Here is an 18,208-nt window from a genome sequence, read left to right as displayed (position 1 = left end):
ATTAATTAATTAATTATAATTTTATTTTCAATTGTTAAATTTCGATACTATTAAAACAGTATGTAAATTTTTTAAATCTAGTAAATTATCAGATATAACCATTTAAAGAATAAATATTCTTTAATATATATCATAGTATTAATATAACATATTAATTCTCAAATCAACATTTTAATAACAGCCTTCAGCAAGTTCTAACAAATAGATTTAAAACGCTATCAGATAATATTAAAGCAGATACTCTTCGGTATCTAATTAAACCTCTCAAATTTAAAGTTTATCCAATAAGCAGTAAAGCATTTTTAGACGCTATACGTTTGACCCATATATAAACTAGAAACAAAGATTCTTGTGATATAATCATAAAACGAAACCAGGTGGTTTACGTTAAAATAATCTATACAGTCATTAAAAACAAATGAGTCTATGGGAGGGCCTATTTGTTTTACAGCATTCAGGATTTGTCATTTCGTACCATAAAATAATCTTTTCTTTTGTCTAAAATATTTAAAAGGTTATTTCATCTAAGATTGACATTAATCTTAAAATTATTTCTGGAAAACAGTTTAGTTTTCGCATGGATCATGAAACCACTGAATAGAGTATTTAATAGAATTTTCATACGATAAACTAGTTTATAGGATTCTAAAAATGTAAGTAAAATTTTGCCCATCAAAATATCGTTCCATTCATTCAGAAGTTTAGTTCGTGTAACAGTTAATCATCAATTATATTTATTGTACTTCAGAAGACATATCAAAAATTAATTAAGACATATTAATTAAATAAATAAATAAAGAAATAAGCATCAATTAAAATTACTTATTAATCACTTATTAGTAATTAGTTTTTTATTACAAAAAAAAAAACTTTTTTATAAAACAAAATTCTGAAAAGGAAATTGCATTAGTTTTATCTAAAAACAGATTACAGAGATATTTTTGCTTAATCCCACCTCAACTTTCTTTTAAAACTCGTTTCAAAATCAATTTGCCAGCAAAGAAGTTAACCTTTGATCGCATCTAACATTTAAATACATATAAAATATAATATATGAAGCAGAAATCAAATCGATTGAATTATACACACACATCACATTACTTCGACGATCCAGCATTGTATGCTCGATCATGTATAAAATCAGCAATTTATCATATTGACCAACTTATTAGCCATTTTGAGATACACTCTTAACACAAACACAGATGCGTTAAATAAAGCGTTGCACTTTTTTTTATATCTTTTATGAGCCATTGCCATAAAATGGAAATTACAAACAAATTTCGTCGATAATCATAAAAGAAAAAAAATGTTTAAAAAATATGTTTAATCACTCACTCACCGGTGCAGTTGTTGCAGTTGCAATTTCAAACAATTATGACTGCAACTTTTTAATGCTTGTCTTGCAATAGTGAATGCAGCCAAAGCACATTACCATGGGAATGCGAAACGGTGACAGATAAAACTGCAACGATAAAAGCAAAAAAAATATTGACGAAATTAATATAGATAAAAACTGTGACAAATGCAAATGTAAATTTGTTAAGATATAAAATATAATAACTACAAAAACAACAAATTAATGAAAATTAAGAGTACTTAGTAATAAATTAACTCTTAGATTAAGTTTTTTTTTTTGACTGGTATTTTAAATTATACAATAATGTTTTCCCAGTACAGTTGATTAGGAATTGAGAAAACTGTGAATCTTAGATGAAAGCACTTTTACTTTTTTATTTACACTAGATGAAGAAGAAGGGGCCTAGTCAATAATTTTGACGCCGAAGTCTTTTTCAAGTTCGAAAACAATAAACAACATTTGCATAAATTGGCATAAATCAAAGTCAAAAATAATATTTCTTCTTTTTAACAAAATAATGAAAAAGCAAATAAAAAATCGCGAGTATAAATATTAGAGAATACTCGTACAGTTACTGCAAAAATGAAAAAGAAATTGAAAGTGTAAACGTAAAACGTTAAATTGCCAAATGTAATTCATCAACACCGGATTCATTTGTTTACTAATGTTAACCCCAACATTTGCCGGTAATTTTTACTAGGAAAGAAAAGCGGGGCATAACTTATTTGTGAGCTCATAAATCACCTCCCACAACATAAGAAACAAAAATACTATCCACAAACTATTGTAGACAACAAAGCAAGAAGTAAGGAAACTTATTTTAATATTTATATATATGGTCTCAAAAATTAAAAACTTGTCCACTAACTTTTTGTATTTAATAACAATACAAGCAAAAGTAGTACTGTCGTACATAGAAGAAATATATTTAAAAAAAATATATTTTATTACTATTACTTCATCACTTGTGACGCCGCTGGCCATTATTGCTCACAAAGAAAAATTATTTATGAGATTTTTCATTAATTTCATTAAAGTTAAAAACTGAAATCATTTTCTTTTCATCGATTTCGAAACTTCGAAAGGCATGGTCAAAAATCTACGTAATGCGATTTGCTAAACTAAAAATAAATAAATAAGTAAATATATTTCCAATGTTAAAACAAAAAAAATTGGAAGTTGTGATTTTAATAAAACGATTCATCACTAAAATGTTACAGCAGTTGCCAAAATAAAACAATATACTATAGTAAATACTATACAACAACAAAATATCCAAAAACAATAAACAATAAGATCTTGTTTAAAAAATGAGGCTAATAAAAATTACAACAACGATTTATTACCATTATTAACCCACACTGAACTCTCTCACTTTATGTATCGTTGCAGCACAACATCAGCAACATTTTTTGCCAACATTTATGTTTCTGCGGCTGCTGCTGATGCTGTTGCTGCTGCTATTGATGTTGCCTTCATTGATAGTGAAGACGAGGTACACTGCTACTCTTGTTGTTATTTACTGTGCTATCAAATGATTTCAGTTGCAAAAACATTTTTTCAAAAATGAAATATATTGAAAAATAGGAAAAATTTAGACTTGCTTATTATTTTAGGTTAAACTATTGTTGATTGTAAAGCAAGCATATTGACCTAAGAACCGAAATTTAATTTGAAAATTAAAATACATATTCCCAAACTAAAGATACTTCATACTATCTTCAACGCTTGTTCATTTTAATAACCAAGACGAAAACATGGACTATTGAACTTAAATCTAAGTTTAAAAAAAATATAAAACAGAAAAAAAAATAAAAATTTTAATCTTATTTAATTTAATTTAATAATTAAATTTTATTTTATTTTGTTTAATTAAGTTTATTTTTATTTATATTTTAACCTAATTTACTTCAATTAAGCTTAATTTTATTTTATTAAATTTAATTAAGTTTATTTTTATTTATATTTTAACATAGTTTACCTTAATTTAATTTATTTCAATTTATTTTAATTTAATTTAGTTTGATGTAATTACATTTTATTGTAATTTATTTTATTTTATAAGTTTATTTTATATTACTTTATTTTATTTTATTTTATTGATTTTATTTTATTTTTTTTATTTATTTTATTGTATTTTATTGTATTTAATTTTATATATATTATTTAATTATTTACTTTAATCTCATTTTAAGGATTAAATAAAATAAAAAGATAGAATAAAATAAAAAAATAATATAAAAAAAGAAAATAAAAAGATAAAATGAAAAGATAAAATAAAAAAATTAAATAAAAAAACAAAATAAGTTTGATTTAATTATTACCTAATTTAACTTTTTAAAATTACAATAATAAAATTTAATTTAAATTACTTTACTTAGCAGTTATATAAATTAAAATCAATACGTTTACTAAAGTTTAAACTTACTTTAGTGTGAACTTATTAAAGCAACTAAATCGGACATTAAGTAAGGTAGTGAACTCAAACTCATTATCCTGTTCACTTAACGCAATATGATCACTATAATTCATATAATAGGGTCTTACAGAAGTTCTAGTCAAACTTTCTACACATACTAATGTGCAAATAGGACATGATTCATTACAGCGTATTTGCCAGAATGAAATTTTATACCGAGTCTTGGAATATCCAAAAAGTATAGAAAAAAAACTAATGATATAACTGACAAATATCATAACCGACGAGATATCTGTTAATATTTCCAGCTTTAATCATACAGACTTTAAAACTTCATACCTACTGTGATCCTATCAGACATAAAGCATGAAGCTATTTCGCCTTGATGTTCAAGCACCGACTGTGTCAGGTGAAACTGACATTTTTTTCCACTTTGGGTTTTAAAAACAATTCCATTTTTCGTTACCCACTACAATTCGATATAAAAATGATTTTCTTTCGTGGCGTTAAAGGACCATTTCATTAGTGACTGCGATTTTCCATCTGATGTCCATTCAATCAAACCGTGCAAACCGTCTGATTCGTTTAGAATCCTTAAATATGTGAGTACAAAACTAAACTCAAATGTATATTGCGCCGCAAAAATAATAAAATGGTTACACTACTATAATTATTACATAGGTAGTAATTTTGTACATAGTTTTTGCATTTGCATTGTTGCTTTTTGTTTCATAGTGCTCCTTAAAAATGTGAACACAAAAAATAAGCAGACATAGTAAAATTGACATCAGGTTTTAAAGTTTTTCTGAAAACCATCTACATAGATTATACTAAAATAATGTCAAGGGAAGATGAACCACCAAGTACTAAACTTGTCGTTTCTAGATTTGTTACTAAAAAGAAACAAAAATAATATGATATTACAAAATCGTTAATCAAAAATTATATAATTTATAAAAAAAAAGTCATAAAAATTAATATTAATTACAATAGCCATAAATTTTAACTAACCTAAAACTGTAAGACTAAAACCAATTACAGGAAAATGTTGTAGGTATTTATTGTATGAAAGTAAAGACGAGTAGGCATATAGTGCATAGTAAGAGTAGTACATTTTTAGCCACTATTTTTCTCGCGAATGGAGTGCATTGTGTCTGGTATTTAGGGCACGTTGTCGCCGTAACATATTGTTTTTATGAAAAACTATTTTTTTTATTTCAAAGAGATAAGATTTCAAATCGTAAAATGCTTTTAATAGGTGAAAATGCGTGCTCTTGTGACAAATACTAATTTTTAGTAAGGCAGACTTTTACTGGGCATGCGTAAGAAAGTTACTTCAACCAAATGAGGTTAAAAACTGCAGAAGACTGTCTTCAAATTACAGTTTGTTTGTTTTTGCAATGTGCATTTCAATTACTCTGTAAATGTACTTTTCCTAGGTGACAATTTACACAAGTTAAAGTTTTATATAATTTATGTGTTCGTGAGATAAACTGTGTGCAGTCGCTCAATCTTTTATTTATTTTAATTCTTATATGTTGTTATTGTAGTTGCTCTAATAACCTTTAACGTCATTTATTTTTCCACAAAATGTATCTCTTAGTTTGTAATCTAATACTTCTTAGGTTTAGTAAAGATATTGGAGAACTTACAAAAAACAACAATTCACAGAAATGTAAGTAAGATAATAGTGAAACCGTAACTACTTTAGCAGATGCTTAAGTTTTCGTTACACCTAATGGGTTTAAACAATGATTAAGGAAACTTTTTGTTTTTACTAACAATATTTGTTATGTTTTAGAAAATATAATGTAACGTAGGTATGTACATAATGGAAAAAAAAATTATGTAAAATTTTTGTAATAAAAATCTTTAAAAGCAATTGGATGAGGGTGAGCAATTTAGTAAAAAAACAATTTATTTTCGTTAATTTTTTTATATGTTATATTATTAATTATTAATTATTTATATAATTAGTTTAAACGATTTTTAACGCTATTGAATATTAATTTTGATTAGTAAGTTTGTTTATACGATACATATTCTGTATTATTTCTTTATTACTTACAAATATTCTACTTTAATCATTCAATTTTTATAACCAAATAGCAATACCATATAATGTTTTACTGCGATCCCACAAGGTTGCACTTGGAATTGCAGCACGCTAGAATCACATTACAGGTATAAACTAAACAAATACCTTACAACGAGTATATCAATAAAATTTCATTATGATCAATGACATTATTGATTGAAAGCTCTTTTAAAAAAAGTATTGTATTATATTACAATTATATTTTTTTATATTCTACAAAGTGTAAAAGATATAAAAGAATATGTGACCTCAAGTATTGAATATTTGAAATCTTATAACATTAATGATGTTTTCTTAATTTTTATAGGCATTTTTTTTTGTAATTATTCCTACTGTAAACAATGGTTTCTCTTTTAAAACGATCAATGCCATTGTAATTAACAACTTTTTCAAAATATTTAAATATTTTTATTATGAAAGTATGTGTATACTCTAGACAACTGGTGTTTATATCGAGTTAGATTAAGTAAGGAACGTAGTCACAATTATTTAGTGCATACTAAATATTAAAACTGAATATGTATAAATAATTACATGCTTTTTAAATAAAATTTTTAGCCAAATTTTATAACCAAAATAATTTTCGGTATTTAAAAAACATAATTCATTATTTATATATAAGATTTTTTATTATATATAAAAAAATAAAATAAAATAAAATAAAATAAAACACTGCATTTAAAAAATACAATGTGGGAAATATAATATGTTATTTACATATTAAAACTTAGCTAAATGTCAATATTCCATATCGGTTCTCATACACTATCTTTTATTAGCTAAAAGAAACATATGGGACCATGTCCACTTCGTACGAGTGTATGCAAAGAGATATCATGGGATTGTACGAAACCCATTATGGATGGGACTATATATGTTAAAATAGCCTTGTTTCCTTGAATTATATACATATTTTTTTGGAACTATAAATGATATAATAATAGATATTGAAGAAAGCAATATTTTATGAAAATAATTTACAATAAATTGTAACTGCAAGAAATATTTGTAGCTCAACTTCTGCTCCGCTTCCTTCCTGATCACGCCCATTTTAACGCGTGCTATTATAACAGCATTTATAGGCTATCCACATTGTAAAACTTAATTGATATGCAAGAATTAATAGTAATAGACCATAATAAGCATTAAGGGAAAAAGATGAGAATATAAAAACATATAATTTTATAAGAACAAATTATTATTGAAGAACAGAAAACGCAAAAAAGAAGAAAACGCAAAAAAGAAGAAAATGCAAATTTAAATGAAAATGTTTCTTTTGAAATCAACTTTTGTTAATCGGTTTGAAACCAGTAGACACATGGAAAAACAGTAAGAACTCAATCAGAATTAATGAAAAAAAAAGAGTAACTCGTGCCATGTGAAAAAGCCATTACCATCATAAGTGGAGTACAGTAGTACTTCGAAGTGCTTGAACATTAATTATCATTTAAATTTTCAAATATATTCGGGATGTGTAAATGTGTTTAGTGGCGGGACGCTGTAATTGAGCTAAGCGTTCAAGCACAAGTATACACGTACATTGAAATGCTCAAACACAAGCTCTTGTCCAGTGGAAAAAAATCACTCCGGAAACATACTGCCGATCTAAAAAGTATTCAATCTATTTTACGAGGATCGACAAGACCAGAACCAATAGCTTTCCAAAAAAATTAATATAGTTAAAGTTAAAATCACAATATTTTGCGAATCTCAGGGTCTGGTTGCGGTCACCGAACCGTCGCGAAGGTTGAAAAAACCTGACTAGATCATAGTGAACACTTTGCTTATTTCGAAATGTAAATTGAATGACTATGAAGAATATTACTTTAATATTATAAGATGTTGAAAAAAATTACCAATGCGTATTTAATAATCTTATTGAAAAATGTACAATATATTTAAAGCTATTACTTTGCTTTTTTAAACTTAAACAAGCAGAAAGTATTAAAGAGGATTTATAAAGATTGATAGCGAATTCCGGCTTAAATATTTGTTTACGAATAAAATGACATTTGATTGGCATATAGTGAAATTTAATATCTGAATTGATTAAATAAACTAATGCTATTACCATATTCAACTTTTGTATTTTTAATGAGTTATTAAATAAAACGTTTAATACAAAAACCATAATAAAATAAATATATATAAAGGTATATATATATATATATTGGAATGAATTATGATTGATTTATTTCTGTTAAAAAAATAAACAAATGTAAATGTAAAGAAAGTGAATTTTTAACAAAGAGAACTGACACATAAAATGACAGATAAACAGGAAGATAAACTATCAACACAAAAAGCGGCCACTATTAACAGAAAATCTATAAAGAAATGCATTTGTTTTCTTTTCAGAAAGTGAACAAACACGACCTTGTTGCAACAAATTCAATACCATTGCATGCATTTATCATTTATTATATCAACAACAAATACACCAATAGCAACAATTTATTAAACAAACATAGAATTCGAACAACAAAAAGATATACACATTTGTAACAATATCATAAAAAATGCATCAAAATCTTGAAAGCAATGTCAACCAATGAAAGTTATTAAAAATGTAAAGAAAAATGACAAAAGTGGCCACAGAAGCACTATCAGTCAAATAAATAAAACAAAAAAATTAAGATAAAACAACTCAACAACAAAAATGAAGCAATAAAAATACACAATCTTTAGTTTGAAGAAGTCGAGCTGGAGAAAATATCTACGAGTTAAAAGCACACTGCCATGTTTCCATGTTAAGTAAGAAACAAGAAGAGTTCAATGTGGAAGACCATGTGTGGGCCATAGTTGTGAGAAACCTGCACTTAAATAAAATGAATACTAAAACATTATGACAACAAAAACTATCTTAGAAGTAGCAAAAAAAAAAAAAAATCAAAACACAGCTTGTAAAAACGAAACTGCGGCAGTTTTCAATGCAGTCGTAGCTACAGAAGCCTACAGTTTTTGTGTCAGCATTTTTGAGATGAATAGCTTTCATGTAAGGAAGCATGTGAACGACGGATTTAAAGATATTAAAGTCTAAAAAAAAATATATATAAAATATACTAACAGTGCTGAACTCTGTATTGACAGACGCTCGACTGATGAATATCTTTTGTAGCACAATAAAATCTGCAAATAAAAAATTAATAACAAGAGAATAATAATAATGAACAATTTAATGCCGGTAGATCGATACCAATGTAAACGATATAACTAACTGCAAAAAGTCACTTCCAAATTAAAATATTGGTGCGAAATTTAATTTGAGATATGTGGAAATCTTTTCAAATGTAAGTATGGTATTAAGCTTGTTTGTAAGCATTTTAAATCAAAGAAAATATTCCCCGGAGCATTAGGGCTCGGTTGAGGAGTGAAACACATAAAACTAAAACTAAAAGCCAAAGATTATATCGAATAATAGATTGTAAGATATTATTTATTGAATTTGACATTAATAGAATTACTTATATATCATAAAGTAAGTAAACTTATTGATATTATTTATAAGAGTTACACCCATTATATTATATTGGTATTAAATGATCAAATAAAATTTTAGTTTGAACTGTTTTTGATCAATCAATATTAATAAAATGAAACAAAATAATACCAAGAGTTTTAACGAAAACTTTACATAATAATTGAATAATAATAGTTTATAACCATTAAAAAAATTTTGGTATTTTGGTGTTTAATAAGTGTTAAATAAGTTTTCGAGTAAATTGAGTTAAGGTAAATTGAAATTTCCAAGGGATTTTTTGCACTGCACTAATTTACACTTATTTTTCTGTTAAAAGATTTCAAATTTATTTATTTATTTATTAAACATCTTATAAAATTTTCATAATGGTAATATCTAATTTACCCAATTTTTACCTAATTTACCGTACCCGAAATACTGGTAAATACCAACATACCGACACACCGCTGCCATACCGCTTTTACTATTCCCCTCAATTTACCATCGATTTACTCGAACTCGCACACGGTCTTAATGAACAAGCGTTTATAAAAATTTTCAGTTATTTTGCATATTTTATATCCGGCTACAGGAAACCTGTTTTTTAAATAAAGCGTTTGTTTAATATTTTACAATATATTCTATATTTTGACTCTGCTTGAGAATTATCATCAAGATAAGAACTTTTTTTTATATTTATTATTTCCTCTTATTACGATCTGTCTCTGAAGAATAGACACTGAACAATATTTAAGATTATTATTAATATTATTAGAATATTATAATGGGCTTGAATAGACTGTGCTCAGTAGCATATCCGTCTGTTAAAGTCGGTCACAGTTTAAAGTTTCAGTGGCGTATGTTTGCGGAGACCAATGAACTTTCTTTCTTCTGCTATAATTCTATTAACAAGATGGTTAAGATGATATTGCATACGATTTTTGTGATATCTAACTTGGCTTTTTATAACATTCTTAACTACGGAGATGTTGAGATTGCGGTGTATACATATATTTGTCATATATCTAGCAGCATTTGAGATTATGCTAAAAGTTTTTGATTGGAAATGTTGGATAATATCTATATTTGAAGATGCAGCAGTTCGCCAGATATCAATGAAATAAGTTCAGATTGGTTTAAGCATATCTTTGTAGATAAGAAGTTTATTTTCGATTGAGAGTTTTGAACTTTGAGCTTTTGTTCAGTACCCAGTAGAGCTACCGCAGTCTGATGTCAATTGCTTTTCTTTTTGTAAAAATATGAAGTATCATATGATAATATATTAAGATTATATATATTTAGCGATAAGAACTAATTCAAAAATATTAATAAAATCTATATCCATTCATCATATTTTTAATCCATAGTGCAATATGATGACGAATGGATATAGATTTTATTAATATTAGTCAACATTAATTAATTAGTTCTCATCCTAATGTTGACTCTCAAGCACAGTCGAAATATTATTCAATTTAAAAAAAGGTGACCTGTAGCCGGATATAAAGTATATATAAAAACATTATTTAAAAAACCAGGTCGACAAGCAAATTCAAAATTTAATGGTTTTCAGTTATCTGAAACATTTCTTTAAACAATTTCTCTCTAAACAGCTTCTTTCTGTCTAATATTTCATTTGTGACCATTATGACAATGATTTCATATAAACTTACAGACCGATGATTTAGGATAAAAAGTATTATATGACATGTAAGAAGACTAAACAACATTAGTCACGTGTGTAATTTTTCTTAACTGATGTTGAAGTTTATGTCATCTGATTACAGACAAGGAACAATGTATCTACTTATATAACTTTTTTTACAACTTAATCAGTAATGAGTAGAAGTGAAGTTGTTATAAAAATGTCTTATGTTACGTCAGACCCATCTTCTTAGCATCTTCTTAGAAAAAAAGTAATAAATTTATGTCATTTGTTATTATTTTTATTTAATAGCCTTGAACTGTGACCTCAGAGTTGGCACGAACCATTAAACATACTTTGGGTTAAGTTCAAGGGAACAACATTTTTTTTTATAAATTAAAGTAAAAATATTATGACAAAGCGAAATTTCGCTATTGTACTTAAGCTGGAAACATACCAAATATTTATCCACAGCATGAAATTAAACAGAAAAGTGAAACTCCCAAACGAGAGCAGCAATTTTAAGTTCGCAGATAGAAAAAAATTCGAAAAAAATTGCTTAATAGTCGAGACAATGGTGACACAGTGACTGTTATTTAAAACATAGAAAATAGAAAAAATAGAGATGGAATAATAAAAAAAATTATAATATAGAAAAATAATAATAGAATAGAAAAATAATAATAGAATAGATAAATAATAATAGAATAGAAAAATAAAATAGAAAACTAAAATAAAAAAATAAAATATAAAAATAAAATAGATAAATAAAATAGAAAAATAAAATAGAAAAAAATACAGAGGTTATATAAAAAATATTAATATAAGAAAATGTTTTAGTAATAATTGCAAGAATCTTTATTTAGAGAATTTTAAAGTGCAATTAATAAATTAAACTATTTTATTTGTTATAATAAAATTTTAAATGCAGTGTTGTTTGAAAAGTAGCTTGCAGTAAGAATCTATATATAGAGAATTATAGAGTGCAATTAAAAAATTAAAAAAAAAATAAAACTATTTTATTTGTTATAATAAAATTTTAAATGCAGTGTTGTTTGAAAAGGAACTAGCAGTAATTATCTCTTGGCATGCCACTTCCACCATTGTTTCCTGTGCTGTTATGATTTATTTGGTTAAAGAGTGGAAATTATAATGCAGCACACAACATGCATGTTAAGTTTTATCTTCCATAGACAAATTTTATACATTTTTTTAAGCTGAAAATTACTTTTTAATTTCTTTGACTTTTACTTTGCACAATTTATTGGCCAAACAAGATAAATTTTATATTTATTGCTTATGATCGCAATGGTGCGCTATCAATGTTAAGTTTTATTTTTTTTCGTTCAAGTATTTTGTGTTTTCATTAAAATTCATTGATTATGAAAAAAACAAAAAAAAACATTTTTAGTAATGTTTGTGTTTGTGATGCTTTTTTATGTGAAACTGCATTATAACTTTAACATAAAAACTTCAACGATATATAAATAATTTTGGTAGCTGATGATATAAAGCAGAGGGGGTGCCGTACAGTAGCTTTACAAACATTTAATTTAATTTAATTTGCCGCTACTTTATCAGCTGTGCGAGAGCATAATCGTCGTTTTGTTGGTATAATTCATTGAAAATGGTTGTTAGACCTGCGTTATTATTTTTATGCATGCTTCAAAAATTTATCTTCTTTGTGCACATTTTATATTAAATAATATGCGATGTAAATGGCTTAAAAGTGAAGGTGATGAGCATGAGCTTGAGCATGTTTTATATATTTTATGTTATAGTTTTGCTGTTTGTTATATTGTAGAAATAAATTTTCTTATTTGAAAGTATTCAAAAAATTAAGTGATAGCTATAATTTGCTATTAAACAAAATAGATTTTTATTTATGGAAATTTTAATATGGAAATTTTAATATGGAAATATTAAATGAGAAAATTTTCCGGCGGTCAATGCTATAATCAAGAATATGTAATAATATTTAGAGTGACCGCCATTACCTATATTCTTCTTCTTCTTAGACTACCTACTTACTTTGAGTACCAGCAGTCGCATTTAATAACAATAACCTTATTACATTAAACTACAATCTGTATAGCATTCAAAAAGCGTTTTACGATATGTTGTTTACTATCGCTGTCTAAAGCTCTCTCGATCGCGCAGTGTGTATCAATTCGTGAATAGTTCGAGGTCCTGTCCAGGTGCAGATATTTCTTAACCATTAGAGTTGTTTCCGCCCAACACTTCTGCGACCTTCTACAGGGCCTTGAAGTATAAATTGCAATACTTTGTATTTGAGTGCACGTATTCTGCAAAATTCTAAAACACGTATATAGTGAATATGATTTCGATAACCAGTCGTGTTATTGGGTATCATAGTTCAATAGTTTTAATAAAAAATTTTGATGTGCGTAAGACGTAATAGATGTTTTAAGAACAAGTTTTGCGTAAATTTAAAATTGAATTATCAAAATTATGGACTAGTTATACGTCATTTTGCAATTACCAGATTTAGTGTTAGAATAAGTGTAATGTGTAAAAAGTACAGAAGAAATTAAAATATTTAAGGAAGTCAAAATATATCTGATATGTGAATTTAAAGGAAATAATCCTAATAGTATAGTGGGTCAACTATGTTACAAATAAAAAAGAACTACGTCGATTGAATTAACGCTTTCAATTTTTTGCAGTGATCAAATGTCAAACGATAGTGTAACTCGGTAAAGTTTCAAGGAATGAAAAATATCTACTGATGCTGTAACATAAGGTCATGTAAAAATAGTAAATAGTAAATTCTCACGGCGTAAACATTGACTTACGAGAACACTGGATTAAATGAACATTCTGCTTAAATTTACAAATCTCAAAAAAGAACCAATGTTTAGAGTGAGCTTAAACTTTTGTAATAGTTTATATATTATGATATGTATTTCTCTTGTGGTTACATACATTATAAATAAAAAATCAAGAAGAAAGAACATAAAAATATCTACAAGTAAAACAACTACGTAATGGGAACATATTTAATTTGTGATTTAATTATGTTAGTAAATGATATTGAGGATTTTTTATTGTTTTATTATTCTGTGTGCTAAATTGTTGTTTTTTATAATAAAAATTAAATCCAGTTTTAAAGGTTTCAGAATTTGCTATGGATAAAAAAACATACTAATAATATTATTGAAATAATTTTCGCTGGTTTTAAAATAAGGGTGTAAGGATTATTTAATTTAAATTATTAAATTAAAAAAATTAAATTATTATTTTTTGAGTTTTATTTTCAAATGCTAATGATAAGAGTTATAAGTTAATATTTATTTTTTAATGATAACTGTTACAGTTCCCAACTTTCCTGTACAGCATTACATTTTGAGTAACTCAATATGCCATTATATGCAGTAATGGAGAATTATATAAAAAAAAATGAAGCTAATATAATATATTATATTATTAGTTATTATAGCTTCTGAAGTATCTTTATATGAAAGCAACGTAAACAAAATTTTGGTTTAGATCTATGTTAAAAATAGAATGTTTATTAAATATAAGTTATCTGTCAATTTTATTACTGTATTGAAAAAATGTCGTCAGTCAATATTCATAGATTTTAAATGTACGAGGTATTGTACCAATCTTAGTCTTTGTTCCAATAATTTTATTAAAAAAAGAAGTTATTTTTCCTCGATCACAGCCATTATCTAAGTTTTGATTCTTAATTCCGGAAGCTGCGGAAGAACTTGAAACGTATATTACATCCCCAGCCTCATTCACTAATGATAAAGGTTTTACTGGTTCTGTCGTCCCTTCAGAAGAAATTACTTCTTTTGGTATTATGAGATCTACATATTCAGTCTCACCTGGACGTATAATTTCCGAATCATAATCGATGTCATATACCAAATCAGCTACTCGTACCTTTGCACCGTGTATATCCTTGACCCCTACAACCTTTACATCTTCAGTAGCATCTGAAGTTTTATATGTAGTAAATAAGGTCACTTTACTATATTGGCCTGCATTACAAATAATTTTTTTTGCCAGTTGTCGAATAGGGAACATTTTTCGAAATTTTTTTGCAATTTTCGATGTTTAGAATTTTAACCTAAATTTTATTTCGAAACGTATTTCAATTAAATAAAATTTCAAATGAAATACTAATTTTTTTATCGAAGTTTTTTAATTTATATTTCAAAACTAAAATTTGATTGGTTACTTATACCTTTAAAGTTAACTTTATTACCAACTTGAAAATATTTTTTAAGTTTCTAAAATATTGCAGGATTTTTACATCTCAAATAATTGACAAGAAAGAGCACAGTTATGTTCTCTATCGTAAACTCCCTAGTCGAACTGTGCTTTCAATATGGCAAATGCAGACAATTTTTTTTTTGTCAACTTTACCCATTTATAGTCGAGATTGTCATATAAAAAAGAGCGAAATTTATCTGCAAAGTAAAATATATTTGCAACGCTTTCTAAATTTCTGTTTCCGGAACCTTGCAATTGTAAATGCAATTTGTTATAAAGAGCCCGAAAAGCCTTAAGTTCTTCGAAGTGTGCATCTCTGGTATGATGTATAATGAATTGTATAAGTGAGTTTTTAATTATATAGGTTATAAAAACAAATTATAGACTTACTTGGAAATTTTGTGTGCTAATTTTCTAATAAATGAGGACTCAGTGGACAAACTATAAGGTTTTAACCATCTCGCGGACCACCAAGATGTAGTACGTTAGGTTTTGTTAATCTAACTGACCGTAATCCACGTACAAATTGTTTTTAAGGTCTACGTATATATTTTTAGTAGGCCTTTTTTATATCAATTAAAGGTGTGTGTTACCAGTTATTGGTCTGGTACAGAGCCAGAGCCACTAAGCATTTATTTAAAATTATATATAAAGTGTGTTTTTAAATTAGACCTTTGTGGGATTTGAACCCAAACTCTCTTTATCATTGTTATATCACACACACACCATGCTATTCGGATGGTCACATCCTGTAGTAAAACATGCTGCTTTGTAATGTATTAGAAATCGAAAAATTAATTTAAGTATAAAATTCTCTCTGGTAAACAATTTTTAACACAACAGCGTCTTTCAAAGGCATATACTTTCCCTTTAGTACTGTACTATTTTTATATACGCCTTGAAGGAATTTTACTAAAATGTGATAAATCAAACAGAAATACTACACATATGTTTTTTTATTTAAGAAAACTTTCATTTCCCTTTCGCTTAAATAGTAATTAAATCTTAATTTTTTTAATTTGTTTTTTATTTATTTCCCAATTAAACTGTCTTCTCTTACACTATATGTATGTACATTTGCAACAATCCATTATTTAATCCCCCTACTCTTAAAATCTTAATAGGAAGGTTTCAATAATTTTTTAAATTTCTTTTTATTTTAAAGTTGTTCGGTTTTTGTGCAAATATAATCAGTTAGATAATCACAATTTCTTATTTATTGATATAAAAATGTAAGCCAAAAGCTAGGGGGTGTAACTATCGTAACTTTATGAACAATTTTATAGCTTGAAATTATAACTTATATTTAAGCTTTTCCATTGTGAAAATTTAAACTATCTTAATATTTTGGAATTAAATCTGTAAGCCAGAAGCATTAGTTTGGTAACGAATTAATTAAAACTAAGTGTTTATCATGTTCATGTTCATCCAAATCAGACATAAAAAACAATTTAATATGTATTAAATTTGTATCTGTGGTAAATATGAATATTCTTATAAACTTTGAAAGCTCGTATAACAAAAATTATTTTTAACATTTTAAACTCATCGACCCTTTAGGATATTAAAGTAAAAAAAATAATTATTTTAAAAACCACCTACGATACCTATAAATCCTATCTTTAACAATAACAGTATATTATTAATTTTATTAAATATACATCAAACAAAAAAGCAATAAATGTATCTGCAATAAAAGTAATGATCATTAAAACATAATAAAAACAAGTAAAATCAACAAATGCACAAAATCGTGGACAGTGGCAAAAGTTCGCGTAAATGCATTTTAACTGCAACCAAACTGCCAATTGAAAAATCACGATTTTATAGTGTAAAAATGGCACCTGGCATGGCATGAAAAGGAATGGCAGAAATTTGTCGGCAAATAAATAATTTATAATATAAAATGGTGCAAAAATGCTTGCAGTTAAAAACTTTCTGTGAAATTGAACATATTTTTTGATGTAAGTATTTGGGTTAAAATATGAAATTCATATTTTTAGTTTCAAAACTTTATATACCTATAGAATTTTAGTTCATGTGTGTTTTTGAAATCAATAATAACTCTGAGATTACAAATTATTTGAAAAGTGAGTTATTTTTTGCTTCAAGAACTCTAGACACCTATAGAATTTTATTATTATTAAAAAAAAAAGGGATCGTGCACTGCGACCTAAACGAACTATTGTGCCCCTTAGTCGGATTAGAGTCTTTCTCCAAGTCCGATTTCTTTAATGAAAGATAGTGTAGAGCTAATCTTTCCTGGTCTTGAATCCGTATGATCCATGAAATACCCTCCTAGGTGTTTCTTCCGCTTCTGCATCAATGCCGGTCACTCCTCTAGCACATGGCTTTTTCTCTTTTCTCTACAGTATTTGTAGTGTAAGTTGGATTGATTTACTAACTTCGATAGGTGATTAATCAATCTACAGTGACTGATCAATAATCCCTTAATAATTCTTAGATTATTTTTTGATTGTGCTATGCAATTTTTAAAGCGTTTTAGGTTGTAAGTCCCTTAACGCATTTTAGATTGTAAAAATCTTGGTAGTCTTTCCCAATAGAGTACTCTTTCTTTTTCTCTGCGCCGTCCATAAGAATGGTTAGAGTTGCTTTGCCTAGAACACAAAATGTTTCTAGGCCTATCATTCTTGAGGCCACGCCTCTTCTTGCAAGTTTGTCTGCCATTTCATTGCTTTGGATGCCAGCATATCCCGGAATTTTAGTTTATGTGTAATTTTTAATTCATTTATGTATAATATTACATATTTTTCTTTTTAAATACTGTAACGAAACTTTTTCGCCGAGGTTTCGCTCGTCGGATTCCAGATTCAGTTCTACAATAAAATTTATTTGGTAGGAACAGTGGTAAGTTTGCGATGATATCTGGAAGACCTAACTTACGACGCAGAAGGAGGCTTGCTACAGAGATGTAAATTTCTTTTTTGTGGAGCAAATGGGTTCATGGTGGAAATGTAAAT

The sequence above is a fragment of the Teleopsis dalmanni genome, chromosome 1, assembly GCF_002237135.1.
Source record: "Teleopsis dalmanni isolate 2A chromosome 1, ASM223713v2, whole genome shotgun sequence".
Lineage (NCBI taxonomy): Eukaryota > Metazoa > Arthropoda > Insecta > Diptera > Diopsidae > Teleopsis > Teleopsis dalmanni.
This window is presented reverse-complemented; position numbering follows the sequence as displayed.